The sequence below is a fragment of the Sebastes umbrosus genome, chromosome 12 (assembly GCF_015220745.1).
Source record: "Sebastes umbrosus isolate fSebUmb1 chromosome 12, fSebUmb1.pri, whole genome shotgun sequence".
Classification (NCBI taxonomy): Eukaryota; Metazoa; Chordata; class Actinopteri; order Perciformes; family Sebastidae; genus Sebastes; species Sebastes umbrosus.
Genome location: NC_051280.1, coordinates 28240931 through 28259716, shown reverse-complemented (window position 1 = coordinate 28259716; position 18786 = coordinate 28240931). Strand labels below are relative to the sequence as shown.

General features: G+C 41.0%; 1 protein-coding gene across 8 annotated transcripts in view; it reads left to right on the top strand.

The window, feature by feature from the left end:
- The window catches only part of rnf220a (ring finger protein 220a), a 313964-nt gene that overhangs the window by 96388 nt on the left and 198790 nt on the right, over positions 1–18786 (top strand). The window contains exon 2 of one of the 8 annotated variants that reach the window (XM_037786674.1): positions 2703–2788. The gene's annotated coding sequence lies outside the window, so the exon portion shown is untranslated. Of the gene's footprint in view, positions 1–2702; positions 2789–15544; positions 15949–18786 lie in introns of those variants that run through there. The other 7 variants (XM_037786677.1, XM_037786675.1, XM_037786673.1 and 4 more) reach the window with 7 other exon arrangements.

The following is an 18786-nucleotide window of genomic DNA, read 5'->3' as shown; positions in this document are numbered from 1 at the left end:
GAGTTGTTGTTTTGGTGTATATTTTTTGTAAGGTGTACATGTACATACTGGGTGGACAAAATAACATGAACATGTTATTTTCAATGGCAGTAGCAATATCGTCGTGTCACCCACTGTAAAACTATGATTTCTTCTTGCATTTTCGCCTTTATTGGGCAGTAAAGAGGCAGACTGGAAATGGGTGGGATAGAGGGGGGGGGGGGGGGGGGGGGGGGGGGGATCACATGCAACAAAGACACCCAGCTGGAATCAAACCGGGGACATTGAGGTTATGTGGTATGCGCTGTAACCATACAGCTACCAAGGCGCTCCAACTGTAATTTATTTAATCTGTCAAACCGAAAAAAACATGGGCTGGACTCGTTCAAGAGTTATCCTGGTAGGGTGTCCTGGTGGCCTCGTGGTTAAGACGCCTTCTTGTTGTCAATCTACCTAGGAAAGCCATACATCCTCCGAATGCTCTAGGTCTCTAGTTTGTGGCTGTAAAGTGTCATGAGGCTGTGATTATCCTAGAGGTCACCACAGGTCATTTAATACAGTGAGGTCAAGTTTCAAAAACATCATCACACATGAATACAATTGGGCTCATTGGAGCCACAACAGTCTCAGCTTTACAGTGATACCCAATTTATGTAATTCCAAGACTGTTTAGGGACCCCAGTATGCAGAAATATTCAAATACATCATTTTAGGATAGGCGAAAATAACACATTTATACTGCCCCAAACTGCATGTGATCATCATAAAGTGGGCATGTCTGTAAAGGGGAGACTCGTGGGTACCCATAGAACCCATTTTCATCCACATATCTTGAGGTCAGAGGTCAAGGGACCCCTTTGAAAATGGCCATGTCAGTGTTTCCTTGCCAAAATTTAGCGTAAATTTGTAGCGTTATTAAGCGTTCTTGCGTTCATGCTAGCATGACATGGTTGGTACCATGGATTCCTCAGGTTTTCTAGTTTCATATGATACCAATACCTTCACTCTAAAAAAATTAAGTCGGCCGAGGTCACCGGCGCCCTCAAGGAGTGGAAGAGTCAGTACCAGAGAAGGAAGCAGCAAAACACAGAAATAAGAAAAGGCCCATAAGCAAAGAAATAAATCAGTGGAGGACTAATGGAACGTATAAATTGGCATCACTGTTACATCTTACCTTACAGTCCATAGCAGATCAAACTCCATTGAACACGCTGCATCAAAAGATGTGAATTTAGTGTGAAAAAATCTTTTTAAAAATCTCAAACGTACTTTGAGTTTGTTTCAATGTCACATTCAGAGATACATCTGCATCATTAAACAGACGTCTGGAAATGGAAACTCGGGGTACAATGGGAGACGAATAGAACAAAACAGAGCAGAGCAAGGACAAACGTTTTAAAACAGCAGGAGAGCCATCAATCTTTCCCCGGATCAATTTCCTAAAGGCCGGGAGATCAGGAATAGAGCCCGAGTGGGGTTAATCTGTGGAAATTATTTTGTTATTAATAATAATTTCTCAAATATCTAACGGCCGAGAAAGACGGACTGTGGCGCTAATCAAAGCTGATGGGAGAGTCTGTCTTTGCACGTCGGGAAACGTCCTCCCCTTGATTGCTTTAAGTGGTGTATGGATTCAGTTCCTATGTATTCACTCCCAGTAAAAGATGAAATGTATTAATCCCAATGTATTTCAATTAAACGGTGCAATTCTTTGCTTGTGCTAGCTCAACATTTTAACCTCTAATTATTCGAATATGGATTCTACTCATAAACATTCAGTGCTGTTTCATTTGCTATCCTTTGGTAACTCAGCAATTTCCATTATAAAGTAAATGTACTCTGATTCAGTTTAATTGCTGTGTTGCTCATAAATAGTCACAATATTATGTTGTTAATAGATTCAATGGTCTAACTGTGTGTGTGTGTGTGTGTGTGTGTGTGTGTGTGTTCTTGGAGAGTTAAAACAGGCATAATGAAGTAGCACAAAGCTGCCTTCATCCCCAGACCCCTGAAACAAGCAATTATGGCTAATTTGTTCTTTTAAAAAGACAAGGGGAAGCCATTTGTCCAATGAGAGAATATTCATGTCTCTACACCCCCACCCCTCCACAAACACTTAGGAGCTAATTATTGTTATTAGCATCATGGTTGAAATCCCTCCACAAGGACATGTCAGCACACTTCAACATCTGTACGCTCCTTTTCTTTCATCGAAGAAACGAGAGAGAGAGCGAGAGAGAGAGAGAGAGAGAGAGACGGGAGGAGAGGAGGGGAAAGAAGTGACACATAAAAATGTCCCCAGATCACCTTGAAAAGGCCTTAATCAAAATGTTCTACACTTCCAAGTCATTTAGTCTCGCACACAATGACACCGTTTCACTACAGCGGTAATTGCCTCTCACAAAATATTGGCTTAATATATACATGAATATTGATTTAGCCATAAGCAGCACCATTCCCATTATAGGCTCTGATTTTACTATTATTTCCATTGCATGGCCATTATGGACAAACCTGTTTACTGCAATGACAGTATGGTAACTATAAAACATGGATTAGACTACGGCCCGGTTCCTATTCAAGATGAATGCCATAAACATGGGTCAAGATCAATAAACTGTGGATTATCTTGCATATAATGCATGCGAATGGAGCGGCGGGACAAAATAAAGAGTATTCTGCGACAATGTAACTCAGCAGGATGGTTTTCCACTACTTTCCAGGTCCGGGCCATGGTGGCAGGAGAAGAAAGGCAGCCCAGGTGTCTGTTCTGGATCCGTCCTGTGGTCGTCTCCCAATTGGACAATTGGTAAGCTTCCTTTGAGGCATCCTGATCAGATATCCAAACCACTTTAACTGGCTCCTTTCAACCAGTGGACCTGAGTCCGTGTCTGAAAAGTGAAGCCAATACTGAAGTGTCTTAAACTTGCATTCTTTCTAACAGCCAGCAGGGGGCGACTACTCTGGTTGCAAAAAGAAGTCTGATTGTATAGAAGTCTATCAGAAAATGAGCCTACTTCTCTCTTGATTTATTACCTCAGTAAACATTGTAAACATGAGTTTATGGTCTCAATCGCTAGTTTCAAGTCTTCTTCAATACAGCATGATGTTCATTTAGTAAATTATTGTCCCATTTAGAGTCAAATAGACCATAAAGCAGGGGATGCTTTAGGGCGTGGCTACCTTGGGATTGACAGGTCGCTATCACAGCGTTGTCCGGTCTGGGAGTTGTCCGTGTTTTCGTCTTAGAATGTTAAACCCTTTCACATTGTGTTTTCAGTACATGAAAGTTAATTGTAACATTTTGGTCGCCTAAAAATGTCTAATTCAGCGTTTGGTTGTGCTTAGCTCCACCCTCTCGTGTCACTTCTTGTTGCAAAAAAACAAAGATGACGACAGCCAAAATACCGCACTCGAGGCTTCAAAACAGCAGTTCAAAAACCAATGGGTGACGACACGGTGACTACGTCGCCTTCTTGTATACTGTCTATGCTTTCAACACAGGAGCAGCAGCTCTACAAGATAAGGGTGGTGAACCCATACCCATATTTCAGCCACTTATATCTCATTCTTTTAGTCGTTACCCAAAGTTTATAATCATAGTTGAGAGTTGGTCATTTGTGAGGGTGAAGCTTGATGTACGCCTTTGTGCTAATGTCAGTGTGAGTAAGTCTCTTTGGAGCACTGGGACCAACGACTCCTCGGTCTTTGCTGTTGATGCTTCAGTATGATCATTTTAAAATCCTTGTAGCACCACCTTCCATTATTATATTTGGCCAATCCCACATGTGAATGATGAAAATGTGCTAAACAAGAAAAACCAAGACTGAAGACTGTCAGGGACATACCCAATGGTTGTGTTTTAACAGTGTCAACACGTACTGGCTGGATTTTTACTTTAAACTCGGAGAGACGCAGTCCATATTGAGCACTCCATGTTCACATGTATCTTTCTTTGTTATTCTAAAACACAATGGATAGCTCCAACCACTTGACTGGTTGACTTTTCAGTGTTTTTTCCACAAAGATGCTGCAGAATAAACACACTCGCACGCCCACACACTCGGAAGACACACAAAATTAACTGCCGTGCTCTCGTCTCTAATGCATCTGTCATATCGGGGGTGAGCCCCTTTTGATCTCTCTCTCCGTCTCTCTCTGACAGCCGGCTCGCTGCTCACTGGTCCTAAATGAATTGATATTTCTTCTGGCCACTTGAATTTGTCACTTGACTTCTCTGTGTAATCTTCACTCCTTAGCGACTGCTGTGTCTGCTCGTGTGCATGTGCTCAGAAACCTGGGTAACACAAGTGTTTTGGATGAAAACACATGGCTAATAGAGTCGCTGACTGTCAGGCCGCCAAGTCGGGCACAATGCCTCTTCGAAGGCCTTCGTGATGAACCTGTCAAAGGTGATCTCATTTTTCCTTCAAACCAAACAATGAAGCGTAATCGCCTGCAGAAACATGACTAATACAGTGGAAGAGAAATCAGAATAGACTGCCTGTGTGAGTGGTACTGTTTGCAGTATGCAGGGCGAGAGTTGTTCTTAGCTTAAAGGGCAGGCCCATTATTATTATTATCATTATTTTTCAAGTTTGTATATCATTGTGTACCTCCCAGTGGTGTTCCTTATGTTTTCAAATCCGAACATTCAAATTTTGTATGTAGTTTTTAGCGTCAAATTACTATTTTTTCCCAAGCCCTTTTAAAAACTTTTTCCCACGTGGCCTTACGTAGGTTTCTGCATGCTGACGCTGCTATATACTGTATATACTGTATGGATCTGAAAGTCACACAATATCACAAACAGACTAACTGATCGATGCAGCTTTAGACCAGCAACTAATGCGTTCTGTGAGGTAAAATGACCGTTTTTGTGAATGTAGTCTGGTGGCTTTGATAACGGCTTCAGTTCCCCGTCCTATAGGTGTAGTTGGTGAACCAAAAGAAGCATTAATATGAATCAGCTTACAAAATGTAAATTTTCATTATGTTTTTATAACACAAATCACATACCCACTCTCCCATCTGCTCTTCTCCCCCCCCGGCTTCGCTTCAGTCTTTATATATCTGTCTGTCTCGGAGTCCAATCACTCCATATCTCTATCAAAAGCACTCTTGAGGAATATGGCACAATAATATTCAGCATAAAATCAATGGCTTGTTTAATTTAAACAGGGAGGAAGTGGGAAGGCTGGGTAATTGCAGAGAAAGGCCCACAAATCAGCCGTCCTTGTTATCCCATTTGACGGACCATTAAACGTCTGCAGGAATAAACATTATTTTTAGCTTAACTACCAGCTTCTGCTGGCTATGGAGTAGATGGACAAATCATTGCAAAAAAAAAAAAAAGAAAGTGGTCTCAAGAGGTACAAAAGTCCGGGCTGTTTGTTTATGCCATCATGTTTGTATTTAAATGTTTTTTTTAATTATTATTATTTTAATTCATAGCTGACTGTGTAGCATATCTGCAAAATGTTTCAGCTGTCAAATATAGTTTTTCAAAAACAAAAAAAACAACAATACACATACATTTCCAAGCTGTCAGTCCACGTGTTAAGGAAAAAAAGTTTCATACTTAGTGTTTAAAACAAGACTATTTGACTTTTTAAAGACTAAGTAACACATTTTTTCTCTTACAAATAAAAAGTTGACATCAATAAAACGCACCCTTACTCAAATCAGTACTCTCAGGGTTTTTTTCCTGCTATATCCTTACTTGGTCTGGTATGACCAGTCGCTTATGGTGGCCATTGTTAACTAATTTGCATATTTTTCTCGCTCTCAGTAACGTATCCTCATACATCAATACGTATGATATATTATGGATAGTTATACCTCAATTTCCGTGCGCTTTCCTACAAATGTCTAGCAACATGTGTCAATTTACGCTCGTGACATGCATACAGTCTTTTCAAAATAAACTTCCGTCTTCACAGGAAACAACTTGGTTAGGATTAGGCAACAAAACTTCATGGTTAGGTTGAGGAAGAGATCGTGGTTTGGTTTAAAATAACTACGGAAGTTGCGTCACTTAAGTACGTAAGTTACGTGACAAATAAATCAACGTCGACTTCTGGTTTCATACAGGGTATGAACACCGGTCTCCTGGGTGAAAGTCTGGTGTTTTTTGACCCACCCGTCCGGGACCGCACCGCGGACGATTAGAAGCGTATTTGTGATACGTCAAAAAACAAACGTAATGCGGGAGAAAATATGTTTCCCTCGGACAGTTTTGTTGTATGGGAACGTAATTTTTAGGAGAGCAGGCATAGTTGAATGTCACTTTTTTGGCCAACCTCCGCTACACAACCCTCAAATTTGGATTTTTCTGGCTCTGGCAAATATGGCTTTGAATGTGAGCAAACAGCCAGACAATGATTTAATTCTAGAAAAGAAATCTTTCCAGTGGTCAAAACCATTGGAAATACATCCCAGCAGCAGCAGCAGGGACGGTTTCAGTGGAGGCAGTAATATGGAGATTACTTGGACTATGAAATAGGATGGTTTTACTGGGTAGATGATGATAGAAGGAGGCCACTTCACCATCTTCACCTGACTGACTGAGGAAATTACTCTTTCTCTATCTGTCACCGTAGTCACCCCCCACCTTTATATTTATCTCTGTTTGAGAGAACAAAGCAGATGTATGTTAGATACCCATGTAACCCCCCCAGCTCCTCGCTTATTTTTCACAGATAAGACATTTTTTTTATATGTTGCCCTTGATAAACGTTCCCCCGGGCTGTTGTCAGAAATTAACTTTATCTGGTCTTTAATTACGCTACATGTGCTTTGATGCATCTCTCCCCCCCCCAAACCCTAACATCACCCTCCCGAGCCCACCCCCAACACTGTCATTTTCAAAGCTATTTTAAGACAATGTGTGATTATCTGTGACATTGCTTGACATGTGCCTGAAGACGGTCTCTCTCTTCACCGTCTCGGCTCCCTCCCTCTGTCTCCCGCTCTCTTTCTTTCTGTCTCTCTCTAATCAAAAAGCCAAACCATGCAGACAGCTCAGAGCAAATAACAAGTCACTCCCCGCGGATGTTTGAAGATGACGGAGCGACCGGAGCGACGAGGGGGGAAATACACTCTGATGTTTCCCGGTCTCGAAGCCAACACGATATTTCAACCCGTATTTTTTTGCACCAGTATTACTTTCAGATTATTTGATTTTCTTGTTTTTGGTCGTCATCCGTGGATATAGATGAGTTAATCGTAATGCAACAGTGGACGTGGATTTTCCTCCAAATGCTTAGAAGCAATCCCCCAAATGCCAGGAATTTCTAATTGTGTAGAAAAGTAGAGATCAAGCGAGTAAATAAGTCCTTATAATTAACAACAAAATAGATATAGAATAGCCATGTTTCAGTATTTATGAGGTGAATACATCATTAATACAATACTACAGAAAAAATTAAATGATTTGCAAAACCGGAAGCATTCACATGCATGTTCAAACACAATACTATTTTTGACAGTAACTTTTCCTGATTGGTCACCGATCGATTAAGTTAAGCCAAGAAGAACTCCATGGTAACTGTTAGGGGAAGATCCTGATCATGGTTAAAAGAAACCAACGCTGAATATTTGCTGGGAATCATGGGAGACAAACGTCTGTCTCACATGTCAGAGTTACATGCTTCCCATCCATCCAACCTGACCTCTTCCCTAAGAGGTTTCATGGCATAGTAACAAAGTTGTGCCATTATTTGCTCAACCACCAGAGGTTTCAATGTTAGGAAAACTTTGACACCAGTCACTTTAGGCAGTGGGTCCCAATCCAGTACCACTCCATGGAACATTTACTGTCAGGCAGATATGTCAGGCTCTTCTTAGGATAAGCCTCTGGGGGCGAGGGGCTATATTTCTGGGGTTCCGGTGTAGCCAGTGATATCCGGGCCAAGACTTGCTTTTTCATGCGCTGCTCATCGTTTACAGTCCGATTAGCAACTTGAGATGAGAGACTGGAGTTGGAGTTGAGAGACGTCGTGTACGCCTGGATTGTTTCACAAGTAGTCAGTTTATAAGTTTATTTCAAACCAATAAAACGCTAAATGATTGTCCGATGATAGCCATGGGGTTCCCAGATTGCATTTCTGCCAATGCGTTCCACCTCTTTTGCTCTCCACATGGACTGTTTACCTGCAGTCAACCAAAGCCTGCTTGAACGTGATTGGTCAATGCTACTCGACTAGACTAGAAACGGAAACCAGAATGCTTACGATACCAAAACATAGTCCTGTTGACTACATATCCTACATATGACTGCAGAATCGTGTTCGTAAAGATTAATCTTTCCCGAACCTTAACCATGTGTTTTAGCTGCCTAATAGGGATGTGATGATGAGGAAATTTCCCCACCTGTTCCCACACCGGACATTTCACAAGAAAAGATGACGGTCAATATGGGCGGCGGTGTTTCTGGCCTCTCCGGTAGAGCTTGTGTTGCGGGTTTAAATCTGGGTTTAAATCTGAAATAAGCGCGTTTGCTTTTCACTTTGACACCAAATCCTCCGCCATCTCTCGGCCTTGTCAACTCTCTCTCGTCCCGTGTGTGTGAAATATGACACCTGCCTCTCTGAGCTGAGACTCCATATGGAGCAGATGCATTCACTGTCAGTTTGTAGCGTCCGTCATCTGACAATCTATTGATAACACGGCGCTGATACGGCAAAATTAACTAAACAGGTTTTATTTCTGTAAAAAAAAAAGCAAAACGACGGTGGGGGCGGTGGGTATGTAATGTAATCGGTGTGTAACACCGGTAACCACATTCTAACCATAGTTTATTTACCACAACCACAAACTTTCCCTAGCCATAACGTATACTGTAGTCATGTGCGGATATTGTTGAAAGCCAAAATTTCAAAAAAAGTGATTGTGATGATGATGCATGATTGTAAAAAAAAAAAAAAAAAAACGTTGGCATCGCACGTAACGCCGGGTTTCATAGAATCGCCCGATATCAACGCTCTCGTCTGGCAATAGAGCTGGTTGGCAAGAACAGTCTGTGATAACAAAAATGTGTTGGCCCCTGGTTTAAGGTATTTGACCAAACTATAATACCAATGCTCATTGATCTGATGAGCTCTTCATTTGGCTCATCGTAACTGTACATAAAAATGCTATCAATGGGAGCAAATCTGCTCCGTTATTAACTGATAACTGGGACGTACCAATTATAATTCGATTTTTTTTTTATTTCTCACCACAATTTATAAAGTGAACAATATTAATATGAATCGTAACTCAACAATCTGAACATTTCAGCCTAGTTTCTGTTTTCTATCTAATATTCATCAGGTCTCATGTCTTTTCCACCCTTTTCTTCATGCAAACCAAGTACAATGACAGAGAATGTTTTTAAATATACGGCAGTCAAGTCTGTAAGTGACGACTGGGACGAAATCAACATTTATATTAAAGCCGGTTTAGATGGCAAGCAGTGAAACACTGATGAAATTACCCATCTAGCTCCCCTCAGATTGTTGCCCATGTATCATAGCCAGAACAAATACCACATAATTACATAATTAATCAGATCATGTATGTTTCCTTTCCCTTCCTTCATTTTTTTTTTTGGTTCTTTTGTACAAGAGTCAAGTGCATGTAATCACTTGTTCTGTAATGTAATCCGATCAGGGCCATGTAATTCTTCATTTTCCAACAGCTCCCTGGAGCAACGGATCTGAGAGCGAGATGAATGTGTCCCTCCTCTCTCCCTGTCTCTCTGCTTTGCTTTCTCTAAATGTGGCTCCCTCGGTGTGGTTAACCGCTTGGCCGTGTAGCTGCTGGCAGCCGCGTCTCCCGCCACAAGACAATATCTGTCCCCTTCGCTTGTCTCTCCATCTATCCATCCATCCATCCATCCATGCTCTACTTCCCTTTCCTCCTCCCCGTCCTCATCTCCTCCAGTCAGCTGTCCCCCTTCGTCTTCTTTCTCCTCATCCTCCTCTTTCCTCCCCTCTCCTCCCTCCCTCCAGTGGCGACACCAACCATCAGGTCCCATCTATCTGTGTGTACGTCAGCAATTAGAGCGTCGTGGCAGCCAAATGCCAGCCATGTCCCCGAGCTACGCACACACACACTCAAAGGCTATGCCCTGACAAAACAGCGAGAGAACAAATCACACCATAATTTATAATCTCGCTGCGCTTAAATCTCATTATATTACAGACATATGGATTTGGCGGCATGCACGGCTGGGGAGCCGGCGCTATAAATTCCACCAATCGTAAATTATTAAAGGAAAGATAGAAATGACCGTCGCCTGTCCAGATTAGCTGTAAATCACACTCAAACATGGTTTGTTTAAGGAATTAAGTCCCACGTGGTGTAAAGGACCTAACAGGGTATTACTTTAGTCACCGCGCGGTAGGGAGGGTCAAGTTTGAGCTGCCTTAAAATATCAAAGGATTACGGGTTCAAGTCGTAAAATCGACGAGGCCTCGCTGCTAGGAAACCTTGTCTTTATCTGTGTATACACCAACCAGCTCAAAATAAAAACTGAAATGGCTTCGCTACAGGACCTTCTTTTTCCACCTGATTTACAGAGAATGCCCGGTAGCCAACGAGCAACATAAACAAAGCTCAAACCCGCTGCTCGTCGCACCCTCTCCACCCCAGCTCGCCTCAGGCCAGCCCTCCCGGCTCAGTTTTGAAAAACTGCAATTCAATTTTAAGGATAAATCCGGCCGAGCAGAGGTGAAAGCGGGCCGTGAGAGGGCAGCCCCGGACCTCCGCCGTCAGCTCGGCTTTTCATTATCACTCTGTCATTCCAGAGGAGATGTCAGGGGTTTCATAACACAAGGACATGACTCGGTTCAGATGGATGCTAAGAAATCTGCCGAAAAACACGACGACGAGCCCCCGATGTTAACCTGTGTCTGCTAACACGCAACGCTGTACACTCATGTCATGTCACCAGTGAGGGGAGGTCTAGGGTGAGGGAGGAGATGGCTTTTCAGATCTTTCTTGCATCTGGAAGCATACAAGTATGTACATTGTATAGATTAGGGCTGTCAAAGCTAACACGATAATAATGTGTTTTAACGCCACTAATTTCTTTGAGACATTAACGAAACTTAAAATTTGTAATTAACCTCTTAAAAATACGAGGGGCCGTCATCAGGCCCAGCTGCTATTCGATCTTTCGGAGTTGCACCGGACTTAGTTTTAAGGCTAGACTGAAGATACTGGTATCATATGAAACTAAAAAAAATTGAAATCCATTGGTACCAACCATGTTATACTAGCTTGTCGCGTTAAAGGTTAAATAACGCTCCAATGTTAGTAAAATTTTGGCAAGGAAAAACTGGTGTGGCCATTTTCAAAGAGGTCCCTTGACCTCTGATCTCAAGATATGTGAATGAAAATGGGTTCTATGGGTACCCACAAGTCTCCCCTTTACAGAAATGCCCACTTTATGATAATCACATGCAGTTTGGGGGCAAGTCATAGTCAAGTCAGCACACTGACACACTGACAGCTGTTGTTGCCTGTTGGGCTACAGTTTGCCATGTTATGATTTGAGCATATTTTTTTATGCTAAATGTAGTACCTGTGAGGGTTTCTGGACAATATGTTTTATTGTTTTGTGTTGTTAATTGATTTGTAGTTTCTATAGTTTTCAGTGCTGTTTTCGGTCTGAACGCCCACTATCTTTCTTCTCATATAATCCTTGGTCTGAGCTTATGTGGACAAATGAAAGATATTCTACTCCTTACCAAATATATCATTTCAACTCTGTCAACAGAAAGTAGTCCAATTAAAACTGTTAACATTGAGGTGTATAGAGTATCATCAGGTACTGGAATGAGTCTGGCTGTTCTCATACACTGATTGTAGCTATACCTACGAAAAGTAATGAAGTATAATTTCCTATATAACCCACGTAATCAGTTTGTATGTAATCCACGTAGTCGTTAGCCAGGACAGGTGACGTAAGGGGGGACGGGGTCTAATAACACTAAAAACACCAGACTTTCACCCAGGAGATCGCTGTTCATGCCCCGTGTGAAACCAGAAGTCAACATCAACTTATTTGTCACGTAACTTCTGTACTTAACACCATTTCCGTAGTTATTTTAACCCAAACCATGACTTTTCCTAAACCCAACCAAGTAGCCTAAACACCACAGGGGCTTGCGCAGGCACACTGATCACTTGTGTTGCTGGACATTTGTAGGAAAACATGCAAAAAAAATAACAAAATAACTCTTTGTAAGAGATCCTATGAGGATATGTTGAAAGAGTTGGGCCTGTTGAACTTTTGAAATATATTTTTTCAACTCTGTGAGAACAAACCAAACAACTCCCGTTCACCTCCATCGATGTATTGGTGTGGAGGCAAAGACAGATATCTAAAAACCTTGGCAAGTAAAATCAAAACTATCTGCACAGCTAGCTAAGTTAAAGGTACTGTATATCATGAAAAACTCAGTGCTTGTGCTCATACATTTGGGTATCTGGAGAGCCTAATAACTGTGAAATAAGACGACCCAGTCAGTTTTTGTAGGGTCCCGATCTGAGTATCTTCACCGAAAGCTTGAGAACTGCTTTTGCAAAGATGCACCATATTTTTCTCGCAAGCCAATCAGAGCAGACTGGTCTTTTTAAAGGGACAGCTGCTAAAACGGAGCGTTTCAGACAGAAGGTGAATACAGGTATATTCAGACAGACAGTATAAGGAAAATAATGTGTTTTTTGAACATTAAAGCACCACATGTCTCAAACACCTTTAAGCACATTCGTAGTATCCCTTGTGCCTCTGATATCAGCATGAGGAATTCCTTTGCTCTGGAGAGGGGGGGGGAGAAGCAGTGCAGATGCACTCAGCAGCGCAACAGGTGCTATCAAAGTGCTTCCTAGTCAACACACACAGAGGCAAGCATTTGAAAACATCAGAGGGTGGGACTAAAGAGTGGGCATTAGACTTTGAATGGAGAGGGATCTAATACATGGATGGTCCTCTTCCTCAGTCGGCCCATTGACTCCAAACTGAGCCTATTAGCAAGACAACACACCACTAATGGCACTGCTACCGCTGCTGCTAACCCCTCATGTGTGTGGAGACCACACACACACACAGGAGCCTCTTCACTTTTCCCACGCTATTGTCACCTACAACATTGGTATATTATAGCGTGGAAGCAGATCAAAGTTCCATTAGATAACCATCATGCGTCTTGTGTGATGAACTGTAGGTGGGAGACGTCATTTTAGATGGAATCAGCCTTTATGGCACTTAAGATCTACAAAGCTGGGATAAAGAACAATGTATTATCATATATTCTGTTTATTGTAGTAGTCCAGTTTAGCCCAGTTTTAGGAGAATGTCGTGAATCCTTAAATAAATTGGGAAAAAATTATAATTTTTCCCTCTAAGTGCCTTGTCCATTAGAGTAAAATGCACACTATGATACCATTAGTTTTCACCTCACATTATTTTGTGTGCGTGACCCCGCGATTTTCTGATAATACAAAATCATTGTTCATATTGATCCCTATTTGCTTTATTGTAAAAACTAATTTTAGATCAGTTTTCCACACTTTTTTTTTACCCTTTTATTGCACAGTTTGAATCAAATCATGAAAACTAAATTGTGCCACTTACAGCACCACTCTGTTGCTTACAGTTACTGACCCAAAGTGAGTTGCATCAGAAGAATAAAAGTTAGTCTAAAGCTGTTAGTGGTGTCGGTCAGTTCCACATGTGACCAGCAGGGGGGTGTAGTGGAGAGGAAGACAGCTGGGACAGGAGGCTTCTCTTCTCTCTGTCTCTCTCTCTCAGTCTGACACTCTCTAGTCTTACCCCCCAAAACACACATATTTATGCTCAAATTATACATCATAATTCCCCTCACAAAATTAAAAATATTCCAGGGCTAATTGTTGGATCTATAACTTGTGTTTGTACCATAAATGAGCTTTGCTTTTTAATTTTCTTTCTTGCAGTTTGTTAAGTCAAATGATTGAAGTCCTAAAGAGAAGATGCACACAAGGAACTTTCAGTGTTTTGTTATAGATTATGGTAGAGTATATACAGTCAGGATAATGGAGAGCAAGAATATGCAAAAATAAAATAGAGAAATTAATTAAAAATAGGAGTCATTTTTATATAAAAATGATCCAAGACCGGTTGCAAAATAATGCTTCATAAGTTGAAGTTTGAAGGATGTCACACAATAAAATACCTCACTAGTTTTGCTAGACTTTTCCCCTCAAATGTGCATACTTTATTTGTAAATGTCTTGTGTAAAAGTTTTGGTTGCTCCATGCCTGGACTTTGCCACACAGCTGCCGGTTTAGTGAGCTTCCCCCTCAGTCCCACTAACTTCAGTCTCTAGTGCACACTTTATAAGAGTGTCTGGTAGTCCACCTCTTTTTGTTAAGAGGTGGACTTCATTGGCTTTATGGCAAGCAGTCTCTCCAACGGGTGAAAGAGATGCAGAGAGAGAGAGCAGAGAGAGAGGAGAGAGAGAGAGGAGGGGGATAATTCATTCACTTTGCGCACAAAGCTCAGTGGAAATCACCCAGGGGAACCAGCCAGCAGACAGAGAGGATGGGTGGGGGGTGTGGAGAAACACTGTCCACATTTTGCAGAAGACATATTTTGGTAAAGTTGACTTCATCATGTCAGAAATATGTTGCCACTGGCTGGTTTTATCTTGCAGAAAACAGTGACACAAATGTAGGATGTGAACACTGTCCGGTTCCCTGATCTCTCTCTCTCTCACATGGAGAGGAGGAATCTGAGTGATCCAGATTGTGTTTGAAGGAGGCGAGTAAAGGACGCAGTTATAGGGAGCAGAGAAGAAAAGAAGAATCTCACGTTGAAATGGTTAATTAGTGCTGATTATAAATTAAAAAAGTGTTGTTTTGAACCTATAGAAAAGACGCAGATGAGCTTGTTGTGTCTGTCAGTCATCAGAATCAGAATCAGAATCAGAATCATGTTTATTGCCAGGTGTAAGAGGTATACACTATAGGAATATGCTTTGGATTTGTTGGTGCAAGTAAACAGTATAATAACAAAACGTTAGAATAAAATAAGAATAAAAAAAATAAGAATAATAAATAAAAAAATATAAAAAAATATATATACAGAATATATAAAAAAAAAAAAAAAAAAAAAGTAAACAGTATAGTAACAAAGGAATAGATAAAAACGTTAGAATAAAATAATAAAAAAAAAAAATGTAAAAAAATAAAAAATGATAAAAGAAAATAAATAAAAATAAATAAAAAAATAAATATAAAAAAATAAAATAATGAAAAAAAAATAATAATAATTGAGCGACCCGAGCGCTGCGCGGCAGCACTGCACCTCGGAGCGCTCTGGACCATGGACACCCCTCCTCTTCCTCCTCTTCCTCCTCTCCCTCCCTCCACCACCCCCACACTCCCAGCTCAGCTCCAGCCTCACACACGTCGCCGCTGAGCACTGTGAGACCCCCACCACCACCACCACCCACCACCACCACCTCCTCCACCACCACCACCACCCACCACCACCGTCTCTGCGCTCCTGAGTCCTCCTCACCGGCTCCACTCCTCTTCCTCTTCTCCTCTCACTGATCGCTCCTCTCGGTGTTCCAGCTGCATCGCTGCACGCTGCGATTGCGCTATTGATACCCACTTTACACTCTCTCTCCCTCTCTCTCTCTCTCTCCTTCTCCCTCCCTCTCTCTCTCTCTCTCTCTGGCTGCTCTTTGGTAACCTAACAGGGAGGTGTTAACTACTTTTTGCTTCCACAAAGCGCCTCCCGGTTATCTCCGGTTGCCGCTGCTGCGTAAAGAGCCAGAAGGAGCTCCACTGCTACTGATATTCTATTTCCCACTGCGCACAAAAAGTTTTGTTGTAAGGATAAAAAAAAAAAAACCTGAGGAAGAAGAAAAAGCAGGAAACTGAGGAGTCGTCTGCAAGAAGAAGAAGCGGATTGTGTTCCACGGAGAGGTGAGTAACACTGACTCTCTTCTTGTTGTTGTTGTTGGGTTTGAAGCTCATATACAGTTTGTGTTTCCACGCCTTGTTGAAGCGGATTCTGTCTCGTTTCAGGAAACTTTCTCGGTGGATTGTGCGTTTTTCTTCTTTTTTTTTTTTTGCTCGCTGCATGGTGGCGTTTTTTTAACGCGTAAAAAATAAATAAATAGTAAAAGTCACGACTCGGTCTGTCTCCTGTTTGGGACTTTCTTTTACGCGTGTGCGCGTGAGTGCGAGTACGTGTATGTCTCTCCAGGCGTGTGCGTGCGTGCAGATTCCAGGTTTCCAAACTAGAAAGTGGTTTCATGAAAACACTTGAATTGTTCAGTATAGTGCTTGTGCCAGTGCCATTACGCATACATTAATTAGTACATTACAAGCACTGTAGGGCCACACCAACTGCAACCAATATTTCAACTTTTTCCAACTCTTAATATTTGGTTTAGTCGTTGCTTTTGGATGAAGGCAGGTTGTGTTCTTTCAGAATTAATGATTACATCCTTAAATTATTCTCAAACCTCCCAGTAAAAGAATTAAAAATACAATGAAATTCTGCCAGAGAAAGTGTAATCTTTATTATGACCGCAGAGCTCCCAGCATCTTTTCCCATCATTACCAGATAGATCCTCAATAATGAACAGCAGGCCTGCACTGATTCTATTTATTTAAAAGTTGTAGTTCTTCACATGAAGACAGCAGTGGTTATATAGCTCCTTGTATCGTTCTGTTGCTGTTTTTTACTGAAAGTTGCTGTTTCTTTGCAGCACTAAAGCGCTCCTAATGATGAGGACATGTGTGGCGTAAAGTGCCGCATATTGCTCCTATTATTTGGGGTCCAATAAAGCCTCTGATGAGGCTGATTTTTAATGAATCACTAACACAGATTTACATGTATTTATGAAGGACTTCTGGACCGCAATACTATCAGAATGGGATCACCAATCTTCATAAACGAATTTGCGTTTTAATCTCGGGTTATGAGACGTTTAGTTTTATTCAACCAAATGTGATTATAGCAATTAAAATAAAAAATACAAATATTTGTGAAAAAGAACAAAAATAGAAATTATAGAGAACAAAAAAAAAAGAGAGAACAGAAAATCCTCCACTCTATTAGCGTGTGTGTGTAATATAAGTCCTCAAATGCGCAACAAATTATTCTCAGTTTCTGTGAAAGAGAGAAACAGACGGCTTGGATTCATAAAAGAAAAGGCTGCCTGTCGTGCGCGTGCACGTGCACACACACACACACACACACACACACACACATGCACACAGGCCTACACGCACAGTTGGGAAACACCTGTTAACTAGGGAGCCACTATAATTTACATCCTCCCCCCTAAATAAGCAGCGCCCAGCCAGAGGAAGTCCCGGGGGCCTCCCAGCTTCACGGCCGAGAACAGGGAGCCAAAATCGGCTTCCCAAAGCGCCAGGTCCCGCTGCTGCTGCTGCTGCTGCGGAGGTATCACCGGATATACAATATTCACTTTTTCATTTACTTTTTTTCGGCGTGTCTCATCAGGAAGAAAGGATTATTATTTTTTTAACAGATATCAGGTTTATTTTTTTATTTTTTTAAATCATGTTTGGCAAACAATTTTATAATAGGAGTTTTATTTTTCTTCATATTGTTGGTGTTTTTCCTCTTATTTCTTTATACTGTAGACATGGTGTGATATTTAATTCGATTTTATTTATTTATTTTTGATTTAATAAGTTGAAGTTTTTATTCAGAGTGACAATGAAAACCGTTGGATAACTGACTTTTTCACAACTTCTTCTGCTCTTTTATAGTCTGAGACATATTTCACAAATTCTAACCGCCTCGTCTTAATCACATCCATGCCGTTTTATTTGAGTTTTTTTTAAAGTACCGACCTCACTGAAGCAAACAAGTGAGCAGTCGCGTACACGCGCACGGATCAACGCGCACAGCCGCACAAAGCCGCAAACACCCAGAACAGGGAATAATAAAAATTAGTAGTGTGGGAAAAAAAAAAAAAATGCAAGCGGAGACCTATTAGTAGTCATTTCCAAGTTTGAGAAATCCTCTCAGTGCCAGACAATAAATAGCGCGTAAAAACAGCCGTTTGGAGGAGTGAAGGTGCGCTCGAGGCGGCTCATTGAAACATTGAATTACAGTTCCTAAAAAAAAAGTTGATTTAATTTATTATTACTCTCGTATTATTATTGTTTTTGTTTATTATGTGTGTTTTTTTTTGTTTGCTTTGTAGTTTTTGTTTTTTTAAACTCTACTCTGTCTTTTTGTCATTATTATTATTGTTAATTCTCTTTTTGGTTTTGCTTTGGTTTTGAATGTTGAGGTTGTTTTCTCTCTAGTGTAACTTGATGGGTTTGTCTGTAAGCTCATCTACTTAAAAGTTGGTTTATAGACTGTTGCAATTACAAACAGTGGATTGCATATATGAAAACAGCCTTGAAAAAAGGGAAAAAAATAAAGTATAAAAAATAAATAAATAAATAACAAACTCCACATCCAGTGTGATGAATCCCTTCACTATTGATTTGTATTGATTGTCAGATCAACCAGCTCTGTCTTCTAACGAGCAGCCGAGCCCTTTCATTTCACCACCATGCGCACATTAGCGAGCAATAATTATATGTAAAAGAGGGAAATAAGGAAACAATATATTTTCAACACGTTAAATTGCATCATAAACAGTAGATGGTTTGTTTCCGGTTTCTTATTGACACAATTTGCTGATACACCTTTAATTATATGAGACACTTCTCCATTAAAGGCCTATTTCTCTCTATATATTATAAAAATGCATTCATTGAATCAAT